This window comes from Tachyglossus aculeatus, chromosome 16, assembly GCF_015852505.1.
Source record: "Tachyglossus aculeatus isolate mTacAcu1 chromosome 16, mTacAcu1.pri, whole genome shotgun sequence".
NCBI lineage: Eukaryota > Metazoa > Chordata > Mammalia > Monotremata > Tachyglossidae > Tachyglossus > Tachyglossus aculeatus.
Window position 1 is genome coordinate 23,223,109 of NC_052081.1, and position 14,282 is coordinate 23,237,390.

Genomic DNA, 14,282 nt, shown 5'->3' on the forward strand with positions numbered 1-14,282 from the left:
TTTTCCACGTTTCTTCCCCACCTGTTGATTGTGTAATTTATGTTTCTCTACTCAGTCTATTTATTGACCGAGTACTTACTGAGCACTTACTGTGGGCAAAGCACTGTACTAAGCACTTGGGAGAGTACAATATAACAGAATTGGTAGGCATGACCCCAGCCCTCAAAGAGCTTAAAGTCTAGTGGGACTCCCCCTCCCCTCATCCCCTGCCTCTCTACCTCCCATCCCTGGTCACCCAGCCTTCCCCATGACCCGACAACCTCAAACCTGTCTCCCCATCCCCTTAGGCTTCCTCCCACCCCAACTCTGCACCAGGCTGCTCCACTTCCTCCCTGCCACAAGAATCCATTAGAGCTTATGCCAGATGGGATTCCCAAAGCCAAGGGGACAGGATGAGGTTGGGCAGGGCTGGGAGGAATTCTCTCTCATCTGCCCGTCTGTCTGCCTGTCTATCTGTGTGCATCTCTCTCTCTCTCTCCCCTCATGGGACATCATAAACAAAAACAAAAATCAAACCAGTGGGCTAGAAGGGAGTCTTTCTTAGGCAGCCAGTGCTTGATTGACTGTAATGGGAGCTCACCTAACATTAGCTGTATTGTACTTTCCAAACGCTTAGTACAGTGCTCTGCACATAGCGCTCAAAAAATACGATTGAATGAATTAAATTGCTAGCTGGTTGGAGAAACATAGTCTCCCACAGCTCACCAGCAGTAGCTGACATGGGCTTGCCTGGGCTGCGTCGGTAATAACACCAGGATTGAAGGGGAAGAGTTCAGATGCTCAGTCATATAACAATAATAATAACAATAATAATGATATTGCTTTTATTGTTATTAAAGTGTTGGTTGGCTATATGTTTAGCACTGTACAAAGTGCTGGGCTAGATACAAGAGTATCAGGTCTGCCTATCCTTTATCACTCTCCTAGTTTCACACTCATAACAGCCCCTCTTCCACAACTACTTATTTATGCATTATATTAATGTCTATCTCCCCCTCTAGACTGTAAGCTCATTGTGGGCAGGGAATGTGTCTGCTTATTCTGTTATGTGGTACTCTCCCAAGCCCTTAGTACAGTGCTCTGCACACAGTAAGTGCTCAATAAATACCATTGATTGATTGGGGTCTGTCCCTGTCCCACAGTCAAGGGGAAGGGAGAACAGTTATTCAATCCCCATTTTACAGATGAGAAAACCGAGGTACGCCGAAGTTAAGGGACTTGCCCACGATCACACAACAGGCAATGGCAGAACTGGGAATAGAACCCAGGTTCCCTGACTCCTAGAGCCATACCCTTTCTCCAAGGCCATGTGGCTTCTCCATTTTCTGAGGGCTTCATTCCCTCAGGCCCCAGTGGGTGAAGCAGGAGAAGGATCGGGCAGAACCATGGGGGCTGGGGGACACTGGGATTGGGGTTGTATCTTGAGGAGACCAAAACTCTTCAGCCCCATTCCTAACTCTGCCCCAGCCACCTGTGCTGGGCCTCAGGACCTCAGTGGCCAGTCCAGCGTGGGCTGATCTAGACCGGCAGGTATTAGTCTCCTTTCCCCGGAGCTCCTGGGCCTTGGTGGGACCATCTGCTTTAAAAATGCAGCCATTCCTGGGGAGAGGCAAATATGTTGCCAATTTGTACTTCCCAAGCGCTTAGTACAGTGCTCTGAACATAGTAAGCGCTCAATAAATACGATTGATGATACGATTGATGATGATGAGAGCCTGCCCACTCATGCTGGTGGGTCTGCAAAGATGCAGGTGGCAATGGGCACATGATCCTCCTGCCCTGTGGGTTCGGAAACATGGTCCTTACTACGCTGAGGCATTTGACACTTTCAGGACCTGGTGCCACTTCTTACCTCAGGAAAGCAACCCCATCCCTGACTTCGACCTGCTTGCTGTTGTTTTCTCCCGGCATCCATTAGTACACAACTCCACTCAATGTGGAGTGCTGCGCAGAGAAGCAGCACGGCTCAGTGGAAAGAGCACGGGCTTTGGAGTCAGAGTTCATGGGTTCAAATCCCGGCTCTGCCAATTGTCAGCTGTGTGACTCTGGCAAGTCACTTAACTTCACTGTGCCTCAGTTACCTCATCTGTAAAATGGGGATTAAGACTGTCCCACAACCTGATCACCTTGGAACCTCCCCAGCACTTAGAACAGTGCTTTGCACATAGTAAGCGCTTAATAAAATGCCATCATCATCATCATCATGTGGGTCTCTAGAGTGTGGTCTCTCCTCCCAGTTTGCATACCTCTCCTGCCTCTTTTCAGCTCATCACCAATCAGACATTTGGGTACCCTGCTAATGTCCGGTATCATATTTGGTCTGTTGCCAAATCTCATTGGCTCTTCCTCCACAACATTTCCAGGATCTACCCCTTCACTCCACCCAAACAACCACCATGTGGTCCAAGAACTTGTCCCACCCTGCTTGGCTTTTTCATCTACCCTCATTTTGCCTCCAGTCTCTCCTTTCTCCAGTCTATACTTCACTCTTCTGCCCAGATCATTTTTCTGAAACATCATTTTGCATACACCACTCCACTCATCAAAAACCTCCAACGGTTTCCCATTTCTCTTTGCAGCAAATAAAAATCCTGCAGTATCAGCTTTGAGGCACTCATTGAGAGCTCTCCACACCCTACTTATCCTTGCTCCTCTCCCAACGCACCCCAGCTCACACTTTTTGTTCCTCTCAAGCCAATCTACTTACTGTGTTGCATTCTTACCTCTCCAAAAGCTGACTTCTTGTTCACACCCCTGGCTGGAATTCCCTCCCACTTCAGTTTTGACAGAGAAGCAGCATGGCCTAGTGGACAGAACACAGGCCTGAGAGTCAGAAGGGCTGGGGTTCTAATTCTGGCTCTGCCACTTGTCTGCTGTGTGATGTTGGGCATGATACTTCACTTCTCTGTGCCTCAGTTACTTCATCTGTACAATGGGAATTAAGAGAGTGAGCCCCATGTGGGACAGAGACTGTGTCCAACCTGATTAACTTGTATCTACCCCAGCGCTTAGTACATAGTAAGTGCATAACAAATACCATAAAAAAGATCAAAAGTCCATTTCCAATACCCTTTGGAAATTACATATCCTACTGGAAGTCTTCTCCACTTAATTTCTCATCTTCCCTAATGTCGATTAAACACTTATGAGCTACCTGGGGCAAATGCCAGCATCCATGCCCTTGATACGTACAGAGTCGAGGTAAAACTCTCAAGACCTGAAGCTTGGGACTGAATTTTCTAGATTAGTCCCTTAGTTTTTCACTTAGTTACAGTCTTGGGATTCCAATGTCCCACATACCAGTTGCTGCTAGCCAGCACTTTGCCATCTGATGCTAGCCAAGTTGCTTCAGCCAGAGTTTTCCCCGTCTGTGAGAAATGAGGATGAAACAGTTTGAAAAGCAATTTAGGGTCCTGGAGGGAAGACCCTACTCAGGTCCAAATTTGGTGGTTATTTTGTTATTGGCTTTTCGGTCATGCGAATTCTAATATCACTAAATACTTTTCAAGGAATTGGAAAATCTGAGACGATGATCTTGTGACTGGCCTAGAATTCAAAGGGTGAGTTGTTCCAGCTGGTTGCTAAGAAACCTGAGATGAGCAATCACTTTGTCAGGTTCTAACTTGAGCTTTAGGATAAATTTTAGAAAAACGGGTTCACATGCTCAGTTTATCAAATGTCACAGAACTAGCAGATGGCCCCAGGCTTTTTATGCTCTCTTTTCCTTTTAAACCCTGGTTGACTGAAAGTTTTATTTGCATAGAAAATTAAGACATGTTGTGAAAATCTCTGCTACTCTTAGAACTGATGACTCCCATAAAAAAAAACAAACAGCCAGATTAAGAATTTTTCTCTATAAAGCAGAGCACACAGTCAAGCATTTCTGAAGGAAACTAGAACTGCTTTGTCCCAGAGGCTTCAGTGTGGCCTAGTGGATAGAGCATGGGTCAGGAAATCAGATGGGCCTGGATTCTAATTCTGGTTCTTCCATTTGTCTGCTGTGTGACCCTGGGCAAGTCCTTTCACTTCTCTGTGCCTCAGTTCCCTCAACTGTAAAATGGGGCCTTCCCTGACTAAGCCCTTCTTTCCTTTTCTCCCTCTCACTTCTGTGTCAGCATGACTGGCTCCCTTCATTCATCCTCGCTCCCAGCCCCACAGCATTTATGTCCATATAAATGCTTAATTTTATATATATATATATGTAATTTATATATTTGTATTACTGGCTCTCTCCCCCTCTGGACTGTAATAATAATAATTATAGTAATTATGGTATTTGTTAAGTGTTTACTATGTACCAGGCACTGTACTAAGTACTGGAGTAGATACAAGCAAATTGGGTTGGACACAGTCCCTGTCCCGAGTGGGGCTCATAGTCGTCGCATTCCCCATTTTACAGATGAGGTAACTGAGGCTACTTCATCCGTGCCTTGGGTGCTTGACGCAATCTATTTCATTAGTGTCCAATTGCAAACAGATGTTAACTGTTTGACTATGGAGTGCTTCCTTTCTCTTGGAGTTGTCTGATTTACAACTACACTGCATAATGTCATATTTCAGTTGTAGCTGAAATTCACGGGGACAAATTCTGGCCCAGATTTCTAAGTGCAATGCCCTGACTTGAATCTAGCATGGAGATTTTCCCCTTTTGGGGTTACACACGGAGGTAACTGAGGCACAGAGAAGTAAAGTGACTTGCCCAAGGTCACACAGCATAAGAGTGGCAGAGCCAAGATTAGAACCTATGACCTTCTGACTCCTGGGCCCACGCTCCATCCACTACACCATGCTCCTTCTACAAAAACTGGATGGAGATACATTGGATTGAACCTGGGGCTTAATACATGTGAAGCATGCACTCTGCACCTTTTAAGGGCAGGGAATGTATCTGTTTACTGTTATATGTACTCTCCCAAATGCTTTGTACAGTGCTCTGCATGCAATAAGTGCTCAAAAAATACGACTGAATGAATGGGGATTAAGACTGTGAGCTCCACGTGGAACTTGGACTGTGTCCAACCTGGTTACCTTGTATCTATCCCAGCTCTTAGAACAGTGGCTGACGCATAGTAAGTGCTTAACAAATACCATCAAAAACAAACAAAAAACCTATATTTGTGGTAGCAGCCATTCTGGAATTGGCTACTTCATCCGTGCCTTGAGTGCTTAACACAATCTATTTTCATTAGTGTCCAATTGCAAACAGATGTTAACTGTTTGACTGTGGAGTGCTTCCTTTCTCTTGGAGTTGTTTGATTTACAACTATATTGCATAATGTCATTTGTAGTTGAAATTCACTGGGACAAATTCTGGCCCAGATTTCTAAGTACAATGCCCTGACTTGAATCTAGCATGGAGATTTTCCTTTTTTGGGGTTACACATGGAGGGAACTAATCATATAGGGTGCCCTGGATCAATTTCAGATATCATGAGTAAACAATCAGTTAATGATATTTATTGAATTCTTATTGTGCGCAGAGCACTGTACTAAACATTTGGGGGAATACAGTACAATAGAGTAGATAGACATGATCCCAGTCCACAAGGAGCTTACAAAGTTGGTGCGGGGGTTTTGAGGAAAACTCTCTTAGTTTGTGAAGCCCTTCCCGCCCCCCACCAACCCCCAGGGTGGTCAGGGACTGTGTTTAATTCCCACCTGGGTATTTCTTCCCAGTGCTTAGTACAGTGCATTGCACACAGTAAGTGCTTAATAAATACTCTCACTACCACTACTCTAGGAATAACTCTGCTATGAGAGCAATTGATATCTGAGGAAATTGATCTCCAATAGCTCTCCTTGATATTCAACGAGAACTGAAATGGAAGTTCAAACATCTCTAAAAGGTTAGAATTGAAAATTAGCCTTCACATTTATCCTGTATAAGGACTGCCAAATAGAGGCCGGAGTGTGGGAAGAAACAGAGGCAAATTGGAAAACATGGGCTCCTGCCTCTGATCTTGGAGATGCCCCAAATCCGGGGCTGGGATGGGGCTGGGGGGAGGGGGAGAGGACACAAGTGTGGGTTGTGGATTCTTCACCACTCATTAATTATCAACAAAATCAAAACAGTATAAATATATGCAATGACATTAACTAAACATATAATAATAATAATGGCATTTGTTAAGTGCTTACTATGTGCCAAACACTGTTCTAAGGGCTGGGAGGGAGATACAAGGTAATCAGGTTGTCCCACGTGGGGCTCACAGTCTTCATCCCCATTTTACAGATGAGGGAACTGAGGCACGGAGAAGTGAAGTGACTTGCCCAAAGTAACACAGCTGTCAAGTGGCGGAGCCGGGATTAGAACTCACGACCTCTGACTCCCAAGCCCTGGCTCTTTCCACTGAGCCACGCTGCTTCTCCTAATGGTCCAAAGCACTGTGCTAAATTCTGGGGTAGATATGAGATAATTTGGTTGGCCACAGTACTTGACCTTTATGGTACTCTCAGTCTACGAGGAAGGGTGGATAAATATTTTATCCCCATTTTACATATGAAAAACTTACTTTTCTGAAGCACAGAAAAGGTAAGTGTCGTTTGCCCATGGTCACCCAGAAGGCAAGTGGCTGAGCCAGGACTAGAACCCAGGTCCTCTCACTCTGTCCTGTGTTTTTTCCACTAGGCCATCCTGCCTCCCCTTATTGAAATTCTTTGAGGAGTTGCTGATGACAACTAGACAGTCAGCATAGCTTTGTGGACTGCCAAAAAGCCTGAGGAAGACTGAGATGATCTCTTAGCCTGGACCAAAGGTTTTCACTGATAACAGTCAATCAATCAAAGGTATTCATTACTATGTATGGAACTGTACTAAATGCTTGGGAGAGTACAATGCAATGAAATTGTGATTACAATCTAGAGTCTCCATACCCAAACTCGCTTCCCCTGACACACAAATCAACACACTCAACATCACCTTCTCCATTGAACTGAACTCCCTTTCTCACCTGTCCCTCCACCAGTCTCTTACCACTAACCCACAACCCTGGATCACCTCTACAGTACACTTCTTCCACTCCTGTGCCTGGCCTGCGGAGCACTGTTGAAGGAAATCTAGACATTTCTTTGACCTTGTCCCCCTTAACTTCACTCGTATCTGCTTCAATTTGGCCCTCTCCACTGCCTGACAAAATACTTCTTCTCAATTCACCTCCATACCCTCTGCCCCCACCAGCTGTTCCAGACATTTAACTCCCTCCTCAAACCTCCTGTCCCCTACCCCCAGCCCCACCATTTCTTTCCTCTAACAACCAGACCACATACTTCATCAACAAAATTGAAACCGTCAGGTGTGATCTCCCTAAAATTTCCCCTGCTCCTCTTCAATCCCTGCCTCCTCCACCCTTCTTTGACTTTCCCTATGATCCCTGCAGTAACTCAAGATGAAATCTCTCACCTCCTCCCTAAATCTACCCCCTCCACCTGTGCCTCTGACCCCTTCCCTTCATATCTTTTTAAAACACTTGCCTCCTTCCATCTTCCCTCCTTTACTGCCATCTTCAACTGTTCACTATCCAACATCATCTTCCCCTCTGCTTTCAAACATGCTTATATCTCCCCATCCTAAAAAAACCTCTGCCTTGACCCCATGGCTCCCTCCTACCATTTCTCTCCAAACTTCTTGAGAGAGTTGTTTACACCCACTGTCTTCAATTCCTCTCCTCCAATTTTCTCCTAGATCCCCTCCAATCTGGCTTCCACCCCTTCACTCCACAGAAATAGCCCACTCTAAGGTAAATAACGACCTTCTTCTTGGCAAATCTGACGGCCTCTACTCTATCCTAATCCTTTTCCTTGACCTATCAGCGGTCTTTGACACTACAGACCACCTCCTTCTCCTTGAAACTATATTCAACCTTGGCTTCACTGACACTGTCCTCTCTTGGTTCTCCTCCTATCTCTCTGGCTGTTCCTTCTCAGTCTCTTTTGCTGGCTCCTCTGCTTCCCATCCTGTGACAGTGAGAGTCTCTCAAGGATCAGTTCAGGGTCCCCTTCTATTCTCCATCTACACCCACTTCCTTGGAGAACTCATTTGCTCCCATGGCTTCAATTACTGTCTCTATGCAGATGATTCCCATGTCTATAGCTCCAGCCCTGACCTCTCTCCTTCCCTGCAGTCTCACATTTCCTCCTGCTCTCAGTACATCTCTATCTGGATGTCCTGACCACAAGTCAAATTAAACATGTTCAAAACTGAACTCCTTATCTTCCCACCCAAACCCTATCTCCCTATGTCTTTCCCATTACTGTAGACAGCACTACTATCCTCCCTACCTCACAAGCCTGTAACCTTGGAGTTGTCCTTGACTCATTTCTCTCATTCCACCCACATATTCAATCTGTCACCAAATCCTGTCGGTTCTACCTTCACAACATTGCTAAAATCCACCCTTTCCTCTTTATCCAAACTACTCCCATGCTGATCAAAGCAATTATTCCGCCTTTATTGCATCTGCCTCCTCACTGACCTCCTGTCTCTCCCCACTCCATTCTATACTTCACTCTATTGTATGGATCATTTTTAAACAAAAACATTCAGCCCATGTCTCCCCACTCCTCAAGCACCTCCAATGGTTGTCTGTCCACCTCCACATTTAACAGAAACTCTTTACCATTGGCTTCAAAGCACTCAATCATCTCTCCCCATCTTACCTCACCTCACTGATCTCCTACTACAGTCCAGCCCACATACTTCACTCCTCTAGCGTCAGCTTACTCACTGTGCCCCAATCTCATCTATCTCGCCACTGACCCCTTTCCCACGTTTCACCCCTAGCCTGGAACTCCCTCCCTCTCCATATATGCCGGACACCACTCTCTGCAACTTCAAAGCTTTATTAAGCCCTTTCCCCAGCTCGTTCTCCCTTCTGCATTGTCTATGCACTTGGATCTGTGACCATTGAACAGTTGATATTCACCCCACCCCCAACTCCACAGCACTTATGTGCATACCTTTAAATTATGTTAAAAATTACTTATTCCTTCCTATTAATGTCTGTCTCCCCCTCTAGACTGTAAGCTCTGTATTGTACTCTCCCAAGTGCTTAGTACAGTGTTCTGCACATAGTAAGCACTCAATAAATACCACTGGTTAATTGATTGATAGAGGGGGAGAAAGACATTTAAATAAGTGCTGATAGGGAAATGAGAAGCAGGGTGGTCTTGTGGATAGCTTCTTCTGGAACGCCTACCCAGCCCTTTGAGGCTGTTTCACCTGTACACAGACGAAGTACAGTCCTACTCTTTGAGGGCAGGGAACGTGCCTACCAACTTGGTTATAGTGTACTCTCCCAAGGGCCTAGTACAGTGCTCTGCACACAGTAGTAAGTGCTCAATAAATACCACTGACTAATTGATTACTCTAGGTGTGCAGGCAATGGATCGCAAGCTTAGAACAGTGCTTTGCACATAGTAAGTGCTTAGTAAATGCCCTCATTATTATTTTAACAGAAACCATACCAAGGAAATGAGCATTTTGAGTCTTGTCTCAGAAAGCTTTCTTTAGTTCTGTGATTAGATTAGGTTAGATTAGATTAGAACCCATGACCTCTGACTCCCAAGTCTAGGCTCTTTCCACTGAGCCACGCTGCTTCCCTAAGCTGATCAGAAACAGTTCTATAAGGCTCATGGTCAAAGGGGAGAGAGAACAGAGTCTTCATCCCCATTTTTACAGAGGAGACAACTGAGGGACAGAGAAGTTAAGTTAAGGTCACACAGCAGGCAAGTGGCAGGGCCAAATCTTCTGACTCCCAGTACTTGTGCTCTTTCCACTAAACTGCACTGCTTCTGAACAGAGAATTACCTAACAATGCATCTCCACATGGATTTTACCACAAAACATCTTAGTTCAGTAGTTCTAAACCATGTTCCTTCCAAAATATACTTCTTCACTGAAATTTTCCATCACAGTGTTTTCTTTTTTGTTTTAATGGTATTTTTTAAGAGCTTACTATATACCAGGCACTATACTAAGTCCTGGAGTGGATACAAGTTAATCACATTGGACACGGTCCATGTCCCATGTGGGACTCACAGTCTTATTCCCCATTTTACAGATGAGGTAACTGAGGTATAGAAAAGTGAAGTGACTTGCCAAAGTTCACACAACAAACAAGTGGCAGAACCAGAATTAGAAACTAGGTCCACCTGACTCCAAGGCCCATTCTCTAGCCATTAGACCACCTGCTTTTCAACAGTTGACAACATCAACAACCTCTGAAGTCCACAGTCTTGGTATTATACTTGACCCCTGGCTCTCTTTTAACTCTTACTTTCAGTCCACTGCTATATCTTCCATTTCCTGGGCTGTTTCTTCCTCTCCACCTCAGTCTAGGCAGTCGTCATATGCCCGTTAACCTTCCTTCATCCACCTCTCTGACCACTCAGCCTCCAGTCTCTCCCATCCCCAACCCCTACTTCACTCTGCTGCCCAGATGGTTTTTCTACAATGTCGTTCTGCACACATCTCCCCACTCCTCAAAAATCTTCAACTGTTGCCCATTGTTCTCTGCATCAGGCAGAAATCCTGACCATTGGCCTTAAAGCACAATCCCTCTTCTCTCACTCTCCTCGAGATCACAGTCTTTTTTCCTTCCTCACCCATCTTCTAATTGTACCTTTTTCTCAACTCACCTACTCTTTGAATCAACCAGTCACATTTATTGTACTTTCACAAATGCTTAGTACAGTGTTCTGCACACAGTAAGTGCTTAATAAATACAATTGAATGAATGGAGCACCTACTGTTTGCAGAGCATTGTAGGCAGGGAATGTGTCTGTCTATTGTTGCATTGTAATAATAATAATAATACTAATGATGGCATTTATTAAGCGCTTACTAGGTGCAAAGCACTGTTCTAAGCACTGTGGAGGTTACAAGGTGATTAGGTTGTCCCACAGGGGGCTCACAGTCTTCATCCCCATTGTACAGATGAGGGAACTGAGGCACAGTAAAGTTAAGTGACTTGCCCAAAGTCACACAGCTGACAATTGGCAGAGCCGGGATTTGAACCCATGACCTCTGACTCCAAAGCCCGTGCTCTTGTCCACTGAGCCACACTGCTTCTCTTGTACTCTCCCAAGTGCTTAGTACAGTGCTCTGTACACAGTAAATACTCAATAAATATGATTGAATGAATGAATGAATTGTACTAAGTGCCTGGGAGAGTACAATATAGCAGAATTGGTAGACACACTGATAGACATGTTGCCCACAAGGAGCAGAATTACCTAATAAAAACAGCTCAGGCCTGGGAGTAAGAGGACCTGACATCCAATCCCGGCTCCATTTCGTTTTTTTAACGGTATTTGTTAAGTGCCTATTGTGTGCCAGACAGTGTACTAAGCACTGGGGTAGAGTCAAGCTAATCAGATTGGACATAGTCTGTGCCCCACATGGTGCTCACAGTATTAATCCCCAATTTACAAATGAGGTAACTGAGGCATAGAGAAGTGAAATGACTTGCCCAAGGTCACATAGAAGACAAGTGGCAGAGCTGGGATTAGTACCCAGGTCCTTCTGACTCCCACACGCATGCTCCATCTGTGCTCTATCCACTTGTCTGCTGTGTGACCTTGGGCAAGTCACAATGCCTCAGTTACCTCATCTGTAAAGTGGTGGTTAAGATAATGATAATAATAATTACGGTGTTTGTTAAGCACTTACTATGTTTCAGGCACCGTACTAACTGCTGGGGGGATACAAGTAAATCGGGTTGGGCACAGTCCTTTGTCCCATGTGGGGCTCACAGTCTCAATCCCCATTTTACAGAGGAGGTAACTGAGGCACAGAGAAGTGAAGTGACTTGCCCAAGGTCACACAGCAGACAACTAGTGGAGCTGGGATTAGAACTCATGACCATGCTCTATCCACTCCGCTAGGCTACTTCTGTGGCAAGCCCCATGTGAGACATGGACTGTGTCCAACCTGATTATCTTGTATCTACTCCAGCGCTTAGTATAGAGTATGGTGCCCAACACATAGTAAGCACTTAACAGACACCATTAAAAAAAAGGAGCTTATAGTCTAGAGGGGAAGACAGACATTGATATAAATACATTATGGATATTTAAAGTGCTGTGGAACTGATAGTGGGGTGAGAAAAGCTGTTATCTAGCAGATTTGAAGACGGAGATAGTTCCACCATTAAGTTTTCTTCTCCCTAGGTCATATTCTTCCAACTCCCGCCTGAACAATTCCACAACAACTACCCACTACGCACTACACACTACATCTTTGACAGACAGTTATTCTCCTCACTTTCACTGTCTTTTTGAAGGCACATCTCCTCCAGGAGGCCTTCCCTGATTAAGCCCTCTTTTCCTCTTTCCCAATTCCCTCCTGTGCTGCCCTGATTTGCTCCCTTTATTCACTCTTCCCTCAGCCCCACACCACTTACATACATACCTGTAATGTATTTATTTATATTAATGTCTGTCTCCCCCTCTAGACTGTGAACTCAGCAGAGAATATGTCTATCCACTCTGTTGTACTGTACTTTGCCAAGCACTTAATGCAGTGCTCTGCACAAGGTAAACTGTCAATAAACACGATTGACTGATTGATGGATCACACACCCACCCATAAAACTTCTGTACAGATCAATGGACGTACTTTATTAAAGCCCCACCATTATTTTCTTACTTTCTCTTATTTTGTATCTGTCTCACCTATTAAATTGTAAACCCAATCAATAATCAATGGCCTTTATTGAGCACTTATTGGGTGCAGAGCCCTATACTATGTGCTTGGGAGCATACAACACAACAGAGTTGGTAGACCTATTCCTTACCCAGAAAGAGTTTACAGTCTCAAAGGGGAGACAGACATCAATATAAATAATTATGGCTGTCCAAGTAAGTGCTGTGGAGATCAGAGTAGGGTGCATATCAAGTGGATGGCAGGGGTCATATCTTCTAACTTGATTGTACTCTCCTAAGTGGTTAGCATAGTGTCATTTTCATAGGGGTTATGTTCATAGAGAAGCAGCATGGCTTAGTGAATAGAGTGAGAAGGACCTAGGTTCTAAACCCAGCTCCACCATATGTCTGCTGTGCGACCTTGAGCAAGTCACTTCACTTTTCTGGCCTTCTGTAAAATGGGAATTGGGATTGTGAGCCCCATGTGGGACAGGGACTGTGTCCAACCTGATTGACTTTTATCTACTCCAATGCTTAGAATAATGCTTGGCACCTAGTTCCAACAAGTACCATAATTATTATTATTATTCTTAGGAGCTCAGTAATCAATCAATCAATCGAAGGCATTGATTGAGCACTTACTGTGTACAGAGCACGGTAATAAGTGCTTGGGAAATTACAATACATCAGAGTTGCTAGACACAATCCCTGAGCACCAGGAGCTTAAATTCTACTGGGGAAGACAGACAATAAAATAGATTAGGGTTTGGGGAAACAGTTGAGTCTAAGAATATTTACATAATTTCTGTGGGGCTGGGTGAGTATCAAAGGGCCTCAGTGCTATAGTGGGAAGAATGCGTAAATTCTTTCCGAAAGCCACATCTGGGCTCAGACTCCATTTATGGTTAGTTCTCTTCGGAGGTGCAGCTAAGCAACCACAGCAAAACCCAGCCTGGGAAACGGGCGCTTTTCAGAGCTGACACCATAACAGCGGGAATAAATAATCTTCAGCCTCGAACATGGTCTGTGGCAGTCCAGAGAAAACAAGCCACCCCCAAGGCCAATAAACATGCCTTCGAACTAAAACATTTGTAAAGAGCAGTGTTTACTGCAAAGCTTTCAAATCTCAGCAACTGTCCTAGAACATTTCTATTATTTCACCTTTAAAAGAATCGACTGTTTATTAGAGACAGTAAATTCCGTGTGTGCTAGAAAAAATAGAAGTTCCAATGGGTCTGCCATTTCATTATTTAAGAAAAATCATACTGTCCCCCGATCTCCCCCTTCACCCTTAAGCTTCTCGTGCCAGCTGCCAAGCCAGTCCAAAGTGGCTCACGGCCTCCAGAACTAAGACAATAAAATCCGTGGTTTACTTACCCAGTATCCTTCTAGCAGGAAACTCTGAAACGGCGGGGCCGTCCACCTCAGGGCTCGGTCGCTCTCCGGCCCCTGCTTTCCACTTTATCAACTTGGAGGCCGTCTGTCCCCCAGGATCACATGAAAGTGTGCTATAAATGTGAGCTGGCTTAAGGTTGAGAACACGATGCTTGAGGCCAGGGAGGTGCAAGGAATCTGACCCCCAGAGCAATGCCGCTGGGCCACGTCAGGTCTCGGCAGGAATATTCTGTTCCGCCTGGAGA

General features: G+C 44.9%; 1 protein-coding gene across 3 annotated transcripts in view; it reads right to left on the reverse strand.

Annotated features, from left to right (window-relative positions):
• Positions 1 to 14,045, reverse strand: part of TACC2 (transforming acidic coiled-coil containing protein 2) — a 316,371-nt gene extending 302,326 nt beyond the window's left edge. For 2 of the 3 annotated variants that reach the window (XM_038757663.1, XM_038757664.1), the window contains exon 1: positions 14,020 to 14,045. The gene's annotated coding sequence lies outside the window, so the exon portion shown is untranslated. The remainder of the gene's footprint in view (positions 1 to 14,019) is intronic. The other variant, XM_038757662.1, reaches the window with a different exon arrangement.
• Positions 14,046 to 14,282: the final 237 nt, after the last annotated feature.